Source organism: Salvelinus sp. IW2-2015, linkage group LG11 (genome assembly GCF_002910315.2).
Source record: "Salvelinus sp. IW2-2015 linkage group LG11, ASM291031v2, whole genome shotgun sequence".
NCBI classification, from domain to species: Eukaryota; Metazoa; Chordata; class Actinopteri; order Salmoniformes; family Salmonidae; genus Salvelinus; species Salvelinus sp. IW2-2015.
The window spans coordinates 38135947-38150310 of NC_036851.1; the positions used below are offsets into that span (position 1 = coordinate 38135947).

Consider the following 14364-nt stretch of genomic DNA (forward strand, 5'->3'; position numbering starts at 1 on the left):
GTTTCCTTCCAAATATGTACAATAAACATATGTAAGATGAAAGTGTGACACCTGTTGATCCGTGATAATATGAATGACTCTACCATTGTTTCCCCACAGGGCCATCGTGATAACCAACCGTCAGACCTAATCTGCCTGTCGACAGACTGAACATGCTGATCCCAACCACACACAGCCCAGCTAAAAATGAGTACCATCTTTATTAGTGTGGGGGTAAAAGATCAAGGCTGAGAAGATAAGATGAGGTGAGGTCAACTCCAGGACGGTCTCTCACTGGCGTCAAGGGACTAATGGCACCATAGCTGGTACTGACTGGGACTGACTGGTTTTGAGCAAAAGTCCAGAGATGGGTCCCAAATGGCACCCTATTCCATTCATAGTGAACTACTTRTGACCAGGGCCCATAGAATAGCTTGTCACATATATGTTATATGCTGGTGTTGTGCAGGTCCTGACCTCGTATCCTTGGAGGATACCGTTGGTGCTGAGATGTTGGATGGGGTCCCACGATACCTGCATCTCGAACGCTGTCAGAGCCGTTGCATTGATCCTCGAGGGCGCCACCGTGGGCTCTGCATGGAGGGTCATGGGTAAAATAAGGGTTGGGGAGTCGGATCACATCTAACACACATAAGTACGATAAACACAATGAATTTACATAACGTGGTTGGTAAACATCTGCTTTTTTGTGTTTTTGTTCGCCCTCTTGTGGCAATCCAGCATAATGCTCCTAATCCTTCCTGTATTCCCCAGACCTGTTCTGACTCAGCCTCCTCTGCAGAGTGCACCAGGGTGATCTGACTGAAGGGTTAAGACTAGMGTTGAGGTTAGGGTTAGAGTTAGAGTTTGGGTTGCTCACCCTCTTCTGCAGAGTGCACCACAGCGATCTGGCTGAAGGGACCCTCTCCTTTACGGTTGTAGGCTTTGATCTTCACCTCAAAGAGGCAGTAGGGAGACAGGCTCTGGTTGGAATAAACGTAGCGAGACGACTCCACATTGGAAACACGCTCCACCACCCACGTCGGAGAGTTCTGCTTCCGGAATGCCAGGATGTAGCCNCATTGTTAGGGGTAAATGCACATGTCGGGGTATATCGTATGATATATTTCATGGTATATGTATATGTTCATGTGTATGTTGTGCAGGTCCTTAACCTCGTAACCTCTGAGGATGCCATTGGCGCTGAGGTGTTGGACCGGGTCCCACGACACCTGCATCTCGAATGCCGTCAGAGCCGTGGCGTTGATCCTCGAGGGCGCCACCGTGGGCTCTGCATGGAGGTGGCAGGGGTCAGAGGTCAGGGGTGAAATTAGGGTTGAGGATTATATCCAACACACACAAGTACGATAAACACAGTGAACAAATGTGGTTGGTAACTTCATTTTGTTTTTTCTGTTTTTGTTCGCCCTCTTGTGGCAATGTAGCATAATGTTCCTCATCCTTCTTGTATAACCCAGATCTGTTCTGACTCACCCTCCTCTGCAGAGTGCACCAGGGCGATCTGGCTGAAGGGACCCTCTCCTTTACGGTTGTAGGCTTTGATCTTCACCTCAAACGGGCAGTAGGGGGACAGGCTCTGGTTGGAGTACACATAGCGAGACGACTCCACGTTGGAAACACGCTCCACCACCCATGTCGGAGTGTTCCGCTTCCGGAATGCCAGGATGTAGCCAAAGCCATCTCCATTCTGGTACTCTCTGGCCATGGGCTGGGATCAGATTCAAACAAAACTTCATGTCAACTTTGACAAAGCTCTCCATCTAACTCTCTCTCTAAAGTGCGCACACACACACACACACACACACACACACACACACACTCAGGCACACGTACACATACACAGACAGACACACTTACGGTCCAGGTGATGATGAGTTCGTTGCGGTCTCCTCCTCCTCCACCTAGTCCACTAGGGGCAACTGTGGGACCTGCTTGCTGGGTGCGTACGGTGTGAGAGGACATGCTAGGCTCTCCACTACCCAGGATGTTACTGGCGATGACCTGGAACTCATAGTCCATCCAGGGCAACAGGCCAACCACACGAGCCGATTCCGCATTGCCTTCAATGTTAGATGGGTCTATGGGAGAAGAGAGGAGGAGAATGCGGGGGAAGGAAAGAAGGAGAAGTCAGGGACTAATTGATTGACACAAAAACACACAGGTACACAGATAAGCACACACACACAGACAGTGGTGGTCCTCTTACCTGTCCTCATCCTCTTCCAACCAGGAGACAGCGGAGAGTGACCCATGATAACATACTTCCCGATGGGGCTGTGGTTGTCATAGCCACGACTCCACCGCAACTCCACCGACGTCGCGGCAACGTTCTTCACCACCAAACCGCCGGGAGGTCCCGGGGGACCTGAGAAGAGACAGTTGGAGAATGCCTAGTCAGGACTTTTATCTAACCTCCTTCATTTACATGCAAGTACAAATTCTCACCCAGAAAGTAGTGGACGTAGCTCATTGTGGCCTGGGGATAAAGATGATTATGTAAGTAAGTAATTAACTAAAAAATCCTTATAAAATGTTACAACTAAGTTCTGTAATGCTGTAAAACAAACATTTTATAAGGATGACCATCATAGAAAAAGGTCAGGTGAGTTGTTGTGATATGATCGGGGTCTTACCTCTGACCACCAGTTTAGCGGAGGCTGAGGCGCTGTCCACCACGGTCTGAGCTGTACAGCTGTATGTACCTGCCTGACTCAGCTGACCACTCACTATCAACAGGTCACCTACGGTCTCCTTCTGTTAGAGACAGATAGATGGGTGAAGAGGGAGAGAGAATGGGAGGTTGGAGAGAGGGAACAAGAGAGAGTGAGAGATTAAAAAGAAAGAGGGCGAGAGATTAGAGATTAAAGAGAAAGAGGGCAAGAGATGAAAGAGATTAAAGAGAAAGAGGGCATGAGAGAAGTTAAAGATAAAGAGTGCGAGAGATTAAAGAGAACGGAAGCAAGAGATTAAACAGATTAAAGAGAAAGAGAGATTAAAGAGAGAGTGCGAGAGAGAGAGATTAAAGAGAAAGAGGGCGAGAGAAAGGTAGGCAGATATATATAGAGAGAGAGAGACAGAGAGAGAGAGGAGAGAGGAAAGAGAGAGCAGGTGACAGTGGAGAGAGAAAGAGCTTGTTTAGTAATTGGAGACATGGTCTGTCTGCTACAGAGAAACAAGCCAGGTATTCAGTATTCATATCATCACAATTTCACAGCAGTATTGAAGGTAACTTTAATTAAAATGAAATTCAATTGTATCCAACACTCGGCTTTAAAAGTATATACCATTATAAAGATGACTCCAGTGACAGTGAAATCTTGGTGCTGACCGAAACTTGTTTGGGTCAAGATTCTAAACTCTAATCCCCAGTACACCCAGAGGCATGGAAAATGCCAGTCACATCATCAACCTAGAAGTGTTTGGTCAGCAAGACGTGAACGGTAGGGAGGGAGACACATTACATGGATGGTCTCCTTGATATGGTCTGCAGCATAGATCTTAAGTGATTCAATTAAGCGTATAATAGCTGTCTCTAATAAAATGTTTGTTGTTTAAATAAACCCTGCTGAATGCTTCTTATTTTCATTAATCACACTGGGAATCATATTAATTTCAAGCTGTTTGATTCCAAAATCAGTTAAGCAGTTTCATTAAATTTCTAACTCTTTGATTCAAAATAACCCCAAGAGAACCCGTGGATTTTTTTMGTGTCATTCATCATGACGCACCCCATTCCTGCAATGGTTTGATCTACTGTGGCTTGACTAACTCACCCCCTCCACGCGGTGGTACGGTCCGCCGGGGTCCTCCAGGTCCAGCAGAGCTCCGTTGAGAGCCCAGGTGAAGGTGAGGTCCATGGTGGGGTCATGTGAAGCGTGACACTGCAGGGTGACGTTCTCCCCCTGGTTGATGTCAGCGTTAGAGGGAGCCAAGGTGATCTTAGTGGCATCTGGAGGGAAGGAGGGAAAGGACAAAGGYGAGAGGAGAAGGGGAGAGAAGGAGGAGCGGAGAGGAGGGGAGGATAGTGCGGGAGCTCAGTTACCTCTGACAGATTCAGTGTGTGTCGTGTCGCCGTGTGTGGCGTGTGTGCGTGTTGCTGTGTCTGTTCGTGGTGCGTGTGTGGTTTGCGTGTGTGTGTGTCGTCGTGTGTGTTGCTTTGTGTTCGTGACGGTGTGGTGTGTACCTCTAGACAGCACAGGTTGTCCAGTGCTGTTGGCCTTGCCTCAGCTGTAGTTCCTCAAGCAAAGCAGATCTAACTTTATTTCCCCTCATCGGCCCTGCTGACTGTTGCTGGCATCCGCAGCATTCCCGTTGGCGTCTACTGTCCTACCTCCGTCTCTCTTCTTCCTTCCTCTCTCTTCTTCTCCTCCTCTTCCCGTTCTCTTCTATTGCTTTTTCTCCGGTTTTTCGTTCGCGGAGTTCTGTTGATAGCATGAGATACAGACATGGCCGGAAGCTCAAGGAATTACCGGTGTGCATGGTGGTTACTGCTTGGGTTAACTCAGTTTGGAAATTTATGTTTGGGGCTTTTTTAAATTGGTTCGGAGGTCCTTTTAAGATGTTTGCAGTTTGTGTTGCTGAGACCTGGGAGTTAAGGGACGAGAAAGTCAACATCTATAATACTATGAACGAATCTTTCCTCAGATCAACGTGTTTCTCTTTGCTAATGGCTCACATCTCCTGACCTTTCAACTTTACTAGTCCCACAAACGTTTTTATGTTAATTCCCTCTGGAGATTATCAAGTGTAACATTCTATCCCACACATAACCCACACACCAATCACACATTGGCAGAGATATTAGAGCACATGACAGGTTTAATTAATTATGCTTTTTCATCTAGAAACACACAGACCTAACAATAGCCACACAAAAATGATGATGAATCCTCGCCTCGAAATAGGTTCCCTTTGATAACACGTTACACTACAGAGGGGAACTGGCTCTTTTGATCTTACTTCTACTACATAACCTATTGACCTCTTGGTTTCTCAATCAAGCCTCAGGGTAAGGTGTGCGTGCTGTGTTGTGTGTGTGTGTGTGTGTGTGTGTGTGTGTGTGTTGTGTGTGTGTGTGTGTGTGTGTGTGTGTGTGTGTGTGTGTGTGTGTGTGTGTTGTGTGTGTGTGTTGTGTGTTGTGTTGTGTGTCTAAGTGTGTGTGTGTGTGTGTCTAAGTGGTTGTTGTGTGTCTAAGTTGTGTGTGTGTGTGTGTGTCTTTAAGTGTGTGTGGTTGTCTAAGTGTGTTGTCTAAGTGTTTGTGTGTGTGGTGTGCTGTGTGTGTTCTAAGTGTGTGTGCTGTGTCTAATGTGGTGTGTGTGTTTGTGGTGTGTGTGTGTGTTGTGTGTGTGTGTTGTGTGGGTGTGTGTGTGTGTTGTGTGTGTGCTGTGTGTGTGTGTGTTGTGTGTTGTGTGTGTGGTGTGTGGTGTGGTGTGTGTGTGTGTGTGTGTGTGTTTGTGTGTGTGTGTGTGCATAGCTAAGTGTGGTGTCGTGAGTGTGTTGAAGGGGAAAGGAAAGGGGATACCTAGTCAGTTGTCCAACTGAATGTATTCAACATTCTGACATATGTGTCTTACCGATGAGTGAGATGTGTGTGTGTGTGTGTGTGTGTGTTGTGTGTGTGTGTGTGTGTGTGTGTGTGGTGTGTGTGTGGTGTGTGTTGTGTGTGTGTGTGTGTGTTGTGGTGTGTGTGTGTGGTGTGTTGGTGGTGTGTGTTACCTGCTGCTGTTGGTAAGGAGTTTCAGTACCGCGGCTCCAGAACAGGGGGGGTTTGGGGCGGCTCTCGCGGGCCGACACTCCATCATCACCGTGCCTCCTCTGGGCTCGCTGGGACAGCCTCCTCACCGGGTTGGAGCGGAAAAGTCTGGGACTGGACTGGACCACAACATGGAGAGGGGGAGAGAAGTTACAATGGGGTGTTAAGTTTCCAGTTCTCTTGGACTGCAGTGTTTACAGGGTTTGGTGTTAACCCTTGAACCCTGACCTCACCTTGCACCCTCAGCTCGGCGTTTGGAGTAGATGGGTCCGTGTGTTTGTTCTCAGGCCACACACTGATACATCCAGAATCCCTCCAGGGCCAGGTTGAGACCTTTTCTGCAGACGACCCCACCGTGGACCTCCACCCGGTCTGAGAGAGAGAAAGGGATGATTGAGAGATAAAGGGAGGGAGAGATGATGGGAGAAGATTAGAGAGAGGGATGATTGAGAGATTAAAGGGAGGGAGAGATGGGATGGGAGAAGATAGCTGAGAGAGATAGGGTAGAGAGGTGGAGTTGAGAGATAAAGGGAGGGAGAGAGAAGGATGATGAGGAAGAGGAGATGAGGAGAGATAGAGTAGGATTGGATTGAGATTGATAAAGGGAGGGAGAGATGATGGAGAGATGAGAGAGGGATGGATGGAGATAAAAGGGAGGGAGAGATGCGGTATGAGCAATAGAGGAGAGGGGATGGATTGAAGAAGATATTAGTCGTAGGGAGAGATGACTGCTGAGAGATAGAGAGAGGTGGATAGATGAGAGATAAAGGGAGTGAGATGGAAGAATCGGGCAGAGATAGAGAGTATGGGGATGGCATTGCCAGCAGATTAAAGGTGAGCGGCAGAAAGATGATCGTGAGAGATAGAGAAGTTCACGGCGATTGGCATTGAGAGATATGATAGGGCAGGACGAGAAGTCTAGTGGGGACTTAGAGGATCCTGCTATCTTCGTGTCGTGCTGTGTGCTGGTCGTTCGTCCCCGTGGTGTGGTCAGGTTCGTCGTGTGTGTGAAGTGTGTGTGTGCTGTGTGTGTGTGTGTGCTGTGTGTGTCGTTGTGTGTGGTTGTGTTGTCGTGTGATGATAGCGTGTCTGGTTGTGTGTGTGTGTGTGTGTGGTGTGTGTGATTATATCCCTGTGTGCCTTAGCTGGGCTTTCGTCATTTGCGTCAGTCCCTAGCGTATGGGATGTTGTCTTGGTTTTTCGCCTGCTGCAACACAAGTCCAGTGCTAGCTCCAGAGCTGATCTCCCACACCGTTCAAAGTAGTCACTCCATCACCCTGCAGCCCACTCTGGCCTGTGCTACGGGGAAGGGACCTAGATAACACAAACAGGGAAACAATAAAGACGGCAGGGTCAACCCAGTCATCCGGTTTCGGTTGATGGTTCATCTGGATTGATGTGTGGTGTGAGTGGTGTGGGGGGGGTGTGTGGGGTTGTGTCCTCTACCCTACCTTGCACGGTGATGCGTCCTTGTTGTGTGTCGCGGCCCTCAGAGTTGTAGGCCTCACACTCATACACCCCCTCTTCATGGAAGGTCATCTCAGGCAGTGTGAGGATGGGTCCCTCTGCACTAGCCCCGGCCTTAGACGGCAACAGACCATCCACCTTCCTCCAACGGAGCTTTGGGACGGGACTGGGGAGGGAAGGAGTAGGAGAGGGGGATAAAGAGTGCAAGAGGGTTGGAGTTGGGGAGGAGGAGGGAGAGGGGAGSAGAGACAGAGAGGGGAAATGGGTGGAAGGCAAGGAGAGAGGTACAAGAGGAGGAGAAGGAGGGAGAGGCAGGAAGGGACATGTAGGGAGAGAGTGTGTGAAAACAAAAGAAATACAACAAATCAGAGATATCCTAACATGGGACAAGAAAATGGATCAGGGACTTACTTTCCGTAGGCGAAGCATTCAAGCTGGGTAGTGTGTCCTGTCAGGGCATACGTCTCTGCTGGGAAACCCACTTTGATKGCAGGAGCTGACTTCCTGGCGTTGGCTGTGGTGAATAGAGAGCACATGTCAACAACAGAGAAAATGGCTGATGTGGTTCAAATCTTCCCTCTTACAGGAGAAACATACTTTATCCTTCCACTTTATTTCACTGTCCTGAAATTGTCAATTGAAATGTCAAAACTTTTCAAAGCTGTACAATTACTGTGTAAGAGTAACAGAGTCTTGAATAGGCCTTTTTTCTCACTCAGCTACACGCACAAACATACACACACACAGAGTCCTGTACCATTTGGCTGCACGGTGAGCTGGTTAGCCTTGCTGAAGGTACTCTTGGTGCTAATGTCCATGTTGATGGTGGTGAAGCAGAAGTAACTTGCTGTATCGTTAGGCTCCGCCTTGGCCAGGTACAAGTTGCCCGTTACCTGGGAAACGAACCACCGACCCCCGTCAGGCTTCATGAAGCTAGGAAACTCGCTAACGAACCAGCGGTAGGAAAGAGCTAATGAGAGGAGAGAAGAGGAGAGGAGAGGAGAGGAGATTCACACTCACACACACACACACACACACACACACACACCACACACACCACACCACACACACACACCCATGTGCACTAGGTGCAATGTATCCTTTTAGAGTAACCAGAATCTACCAGGAACATGACATAGTAAAGCCCAGTAAACAGACAGAACAATACACGTACCTACCTAAGCGTAGAAACGTAATCTCACAATCACAGACAACATCATCACCAACAACTTACAGAGACCTACTGGCAGTTAGTCATAATTATAAACCAACGATACTCTACTTGTAGACTGTTTCAAGGGACCATATACATTCAGTGCTTATGATCGTTCAACAGACAGCATGAACGCACTAGGAGCGTGATACTATAGTATACACTTTCAAAATTATCAGGACATAGTATTGCTATGTACGACTACTGATGTATTGATTACTGACGTCTCACAATGACATGTTCTCATTGCTGATCAAATCTCCCCTACTGAATACTAAAAGCTATTAGTTATATGCATGGAAAATGTTGTTGAGAACTCTGAGTATTTATAATTGCCCAAATCTTAGAATGTTTTAGAAAACTCCAAGTCAATATTATCTAGATTATGTTAGAAGACGCTCCTAACACGTTTGGATATGATCATTATATATTACAAAGAACACTCTCTCATGCTCTCACTTTATTGTTTGTTTCGTCTAGCGTTAGGACAGGCCCATTGAATCTGATGACATCCTCCCGTTTGTATGTTTCACGCCGACTGTCGTTGCTAATTGGGTGAGACCATCCCTCCAGCCATATCATGATGCAACTCCGAGACACCCGGCTTACGTTCCTGTGAACTCGGCAGTTGAGGTAGACAATACTAGTGACGTTAATCATTGACCAAACCGTGTCGTAAAGCCGAATCCCCAATAGAATGTGTCATACAACAGTTTTTGGCAGTACTATAGCCCTTGCTCGATGAGTTGCCCCCCTGGATTTGGGCGTGTTGGTAAGCAATAGGGAATCCGTAGCCCTTCTACTCGATTGAGAAATATGATCTCTGTTAAGAATTTATAGATCTTCAAGGTGCGTTATTCCGCTTCGCTCACTGTGCCTGACTAGTTTCGAGCACATAGCGAACGCAACCCTCATTCTAGACGCTCTACCCATAATCTATTTATTTTATCCCGCTTTCGTCTTTCCCTCTATCCACCGTCTACCTGCAGCTTCTCCTCACCGTTCTCGCATCCGCTTCTATTCCTGAACCATTAATGCATCTGTGCATCTCACTGTTCCATGAAGCCTCCGATGCGCCTCATACCTCACGGTTTCCTTGTCTTTAATCAGAGGGCTCCGAGTTAACACCTTTTCCTCCTAGTCTCTGAATCGCCCTATCTTCTTCGTAAATGCGTTAAGAACAGCCAATCGATTAGTCCTGTCTTCGGCGTTAGTTGACGTTTTTTCTTCCACCTCTGAGAACCGACCTGAGCGAGTCTTCACGTTCTTGCTACCAATGTTCAACCTCTTGACGTAGATGCCTTTGAGAGCTCATCCTCCGGCGTCGCCTCTCTACGCATGCGTACTTAATTCGGCGACGTTGACATTCTTTACTGGCTTGTTATTACCACGGACCGTAGAGCTCCTCTCCCATAGGTTCCCCAGTATCGACAGCAAACGTTGTACTGAGCTGCCATCGGCCAAACGACCACCCCTCGTAACCCCGAACGTCCTCTCTTCTCACTTAACCTTCATGAACACCCCCTACACCCTTTGCTCTAGCCTAACACGCAGTGTTCCAACTTGCCTCTGGACGAAACCGTGGCGGCCTTCGTCAGTTTGTTGTGCCAACACTCTCTCGACTGAGCCCTCTTACACTTGTTTATATTTCTCTCCTACACACCATCCCACCCCAGACACTATCATTCCCCTCTTTTGAAGAGCTAGGTCCCTCTCCCTTCGCTCTACCCTCTAGGACCCTCCTCTTTCTGCAAACCTCCTACCCATCTGCCTTCGGTCTCCCTCTCGATCCTCTTCGCACCGTGTAGCAAAGTATATCCCTGACAGATACGGACCGTGAAGGAAACCACCACACCAGAATAACATCAAGTATCCGTTTGACGAGACCTTGGGTTGGTTACCGCGAACTCCCATCTGAAGCGAGAAGACGGATCTTCATCCTTCCTTGGCTAGAGCAGCACCCTAGCGCCCTGCCCAGTTGCCCGCATAGAGGTTAATGCCTTTTTATCTCTAAGGTATCCCAGTTGCTTTGCGCGGGTCCTCCGGACATTACACGAGAGTGCAGTGCTTTGCACGAGCGTATCTACAAACATCCACACAGCACACACACACACACACTTATCACACAGCGACAACACACAGCACAACCACACAACACACACAACACACACACACACACACACAACACACGACCACACAGCACCACGACACACACCACACACACCACACACACACACACACACACACACACACACACTTGCAACACATTAAGACTACACAAAACCAAAAATCTGACCTATTTCTTCCGATTTGTTAGTTGGTTCTTTTTTTGTTCTTTTGGGGTGGTTATGTTTGTTGTATTCAATTGTTAGAGTACAGGGTTGCTGATGCCAATGTATAGCTAACGAAGTAGAAGGGTCAGAGAGCACATAATGTGTAGAATAAAATCCAGACTTAGTAGTTACACGCACACCAGCAAGAACCGCCTGAAACGAATTCGCTCGGAACAAACCAAACGCGTAGAGTGAAAAACCGGAAGCTCATAACCAAAAGTGTGTCAGCCAAACATACGCTTTAAGACGAAACATTACGCTAATCTGATAAGCTACGACCAGCAAATACGTTTTGAGGTTATGTTTGGAATTGATTTCACACCACCACATTACTAGTACAACTGTCACTGCAACGGTAGGCAAGGCCCAATGGTGCCAAATAAAGATTAATGTGAGATGTGGTTTCCCTGTCAGACAAGCGGAGAGATAAACTGAGTGACAATAGTGAGTCCCAAGACGGGCACGAGACCAAATCCCATGACCGAAAGGGATTGCAACCGCGAACGTCCGCCCCGAGGGGTAGCCCGCCAATCCGTGAGGCGGCAGTCAAACCGCAACGACGGTAACCCGGACAAGTGGCATTAGTGAGAGTGCCGTAACTTTGTTATTTAATTAACAGTCATGATAATTAACGCTTCCCTGGGTATTTGTAAAAATTGTAGCATTCAATGTAGAACAAGTCTCGATTAACTCAATTCCAAAAAGCTTAGACGTCTGCTTGGGCTTCCCAAAGGTGACAGATTATACCGATGCTGGCCCAGCCTGTGTTTTCCCATCTAGTTATGAAGCAAATAATTGTATGGCGGAGGTCCCTGCTTAGCTCAGGCTGCCCTTGTCCCTTGTGATCGAGACACATCTGTTTCATAATATGCAAAAAGTTATGTAAAGTGATAGCAAAGAAACTCTGTTGTCTTGCAAAAGGCGAAAGTGCACTGGGACCTCCAGCGATTTGTAGAGACTCCTGAAGTCACTGAGGTGGTGAAGAGACTGTTAGTGAAAGGAGCATTGAGGAGGTATCGGAGGAGGCCAACAGCCATGCCTAACGGATACAATAAAAAGGCACCGAGCGATTGTACTAGAACCTACGGGTGAGCGAGGACGTGTCCAGGCTGGCGGTGAAGACAGAGTGATTGACCATATCATTTGTAGACCAGCTGGCCTCCCGAGCGATACAACCATATGTTCCGCTCCACTCCAAAGCCCAAGCAAGCTCGGGGCTCAACAACAAGAGCAGTGACGCTGAAGCCATAGGCTAGAGGTTAAGCACGAGTTGGAAGATAAAAGTGAGTACGAGATATCTGGTCATGTTCACATTGCAAAAAGTGACCTTTTTGATTAAAAAACACCTTCAAGTCTGCGCTGTCAACCAAATTGACTATGCTCTGAAAAAGATCCATGAACATATATTTGATGAACCAGAGATGCTGTATATGTGTGCTGTACGACTGGCACCATCCTGCCTGGGTTGTATTACACTGAGACCTACAGCACAGAATACTATGTCACCTCCTCATACGTATTTCCCCAATTTACTACACGGGCTAAGGTGAAACGCTACAACCTCGTATAACAGAACAATGGAGCTCAAAATCCACACAAACCCCCCCCCCGGATACTAAAAATAGAAAAAAATAAATCGATTAAACCGTGAACCACTCCAACAGCAATGAAGCGCCTACAGACCAAGAAGCGTTCATAATAGGGACCTTCTGCATGGGCGGTGGTCCTATGACAAGGCGACCAGGCGTGTCAATCGCGCGACCCAGAACATCCGAATGCAACTTAACGGCGCCGGCGTTGTGTCATGACATGTGGTGGAGAGAGACCCGAGATGGGGTATAGTGTTGAAGGGTACGGGCCTAGTTTACCCGACGGACAGTGAAGGTCGCGTGCTTACTCACAGGAGGCCCGACTCAGTGAGTGCGCAAAGTCACTCTCACTGTGCCAGCTTAATGTCCATTCCTAAGCTGCTTACGTACAGGATAGCACAGCACGACAGGGGAAACCCCCTAAACAACGAACTCCCGACAATAACTAGTAGCACCAGTTAAATCAAAATCAAATAGAAAGATTTAGGTCAGTCAGTACTCAGACACGAAGATCGGAGAAGGGCTATCCAAAAGATAACCACACCAACGAACTCGAACTTCAAGCTTCGTGAAAACTTACCGGCAACACGTACGGTAGACAGTTGCACCTCAGAAGTACATCCTGTATGACGTAAACTAATGGCCGCGCGCACCCTGTCGCGCGTTAATCCATAAGTACGCCACCGCAAGCCTTCAGAACATCATGGACACTGTCCCCGCGTCAAACAATAAAGATAGCTGAGTTACAGCCCGACGAACTGATGCACAACCAATCGATGAAAACAGTGAAGCATGAACCCGCAAACACACACCCGAGCCCATACAAGAAGAGCATTCAGATCACAGGCTCCAGGATTCTTCCCGATCCTGTAAGCAAACAAAAGGGTAATTTCCGCTGAAACTCACCATGGAACCGTGAGTTGCTATCGAAAAAGATCCCCCAGGTCCTCGCGGCTCGTGCACATGGACACCCTATCCCTCTGATCCAATGTTTGGCAATCATAGACCCAGACGACTTGTGGGCCCGAGAGCCAAAGTCATAACGTGCCCAGCCAGGAGCACCCACCAACAAGTCACGACGTGTTACATCGAACCCGGGGTCCTAAAATACACCCACGGGCTCCCAGATGGGGTGTGTACAAGTGTACAATTGAGTTAATATCCTATGTCAGTAGTGTCATGAATTACCGACCTTCTCTCAGTGATAATGAATCGGGACAATGACATAGTCATCATAGAACACAAGTACACCTTTACAAAAGGTGAAATGCCGAAACTCCCGAAATTGTTATTGTTCGACCTAGGAAGCGCGATTTCGGTGAGCAACATCAGCCCTTACCATTGGATCAGGTTACCTCACATAGAAAATGAAAAGAATACAAGCTTTCTCGTGAGAATGTACATGTTTGTCTGACGCTGAGAGTGGATTCAATAACATTTTTATCTTTTCTTGTGAAATCCTTCTTTCCTTCCTTTTCCAGACCTTCATGACTTCCCGGGAAAGGAGGAAGCCCCATACTATGACCAGCACCCTGAAGTGCACTGAAAGTCCGATTTGAGGGACAAAAGGGATGGACCCCATTCTCTAGAACATGGCGGCGTGCCAGGGCCAACGCCCCCCATTGCGCTCACGCTGCCCACCCAGGGGAACACACCACAACACAAAACACACCCCACATTACGAAGCTATGCAGGCACACACACAACACGGAGCGACACACACACACCAACACACGACAGCTACCAACACATCCAACGACAACACACACCACACACACACACCCATCACACAACGACAACACACACACATCACACGAGCACTACACACACACACTCACACACATGACTCAATTCTCGGCATTTCCCTCTCTCTGAGTCACACTCCTCCTCTCCTCTCCTCTCCTCTCCTCCCTCTGCCTCTCCTCTCCTTCTCCCTCTCTCCTCTCCTCTCCTCTTTCTCTCCTCTCCTCTCCTCTCCTCTCCTCTCCATCTCCTCTCCTACTCCTCTCC

At 47.9% G+C, this 14364-nt stretch overlaps 1 pseudogene; it reads right to left on the reverse strand.

Annotated features, from left to right (window-relative positions):
• LOC111970713 (contactin-2-like) overlaps positions 1 to 14364 on the reverse strand; it is an 81543-nt pseudogene that overhangs the window by 9990 nt on the left and 57189 nt on the right.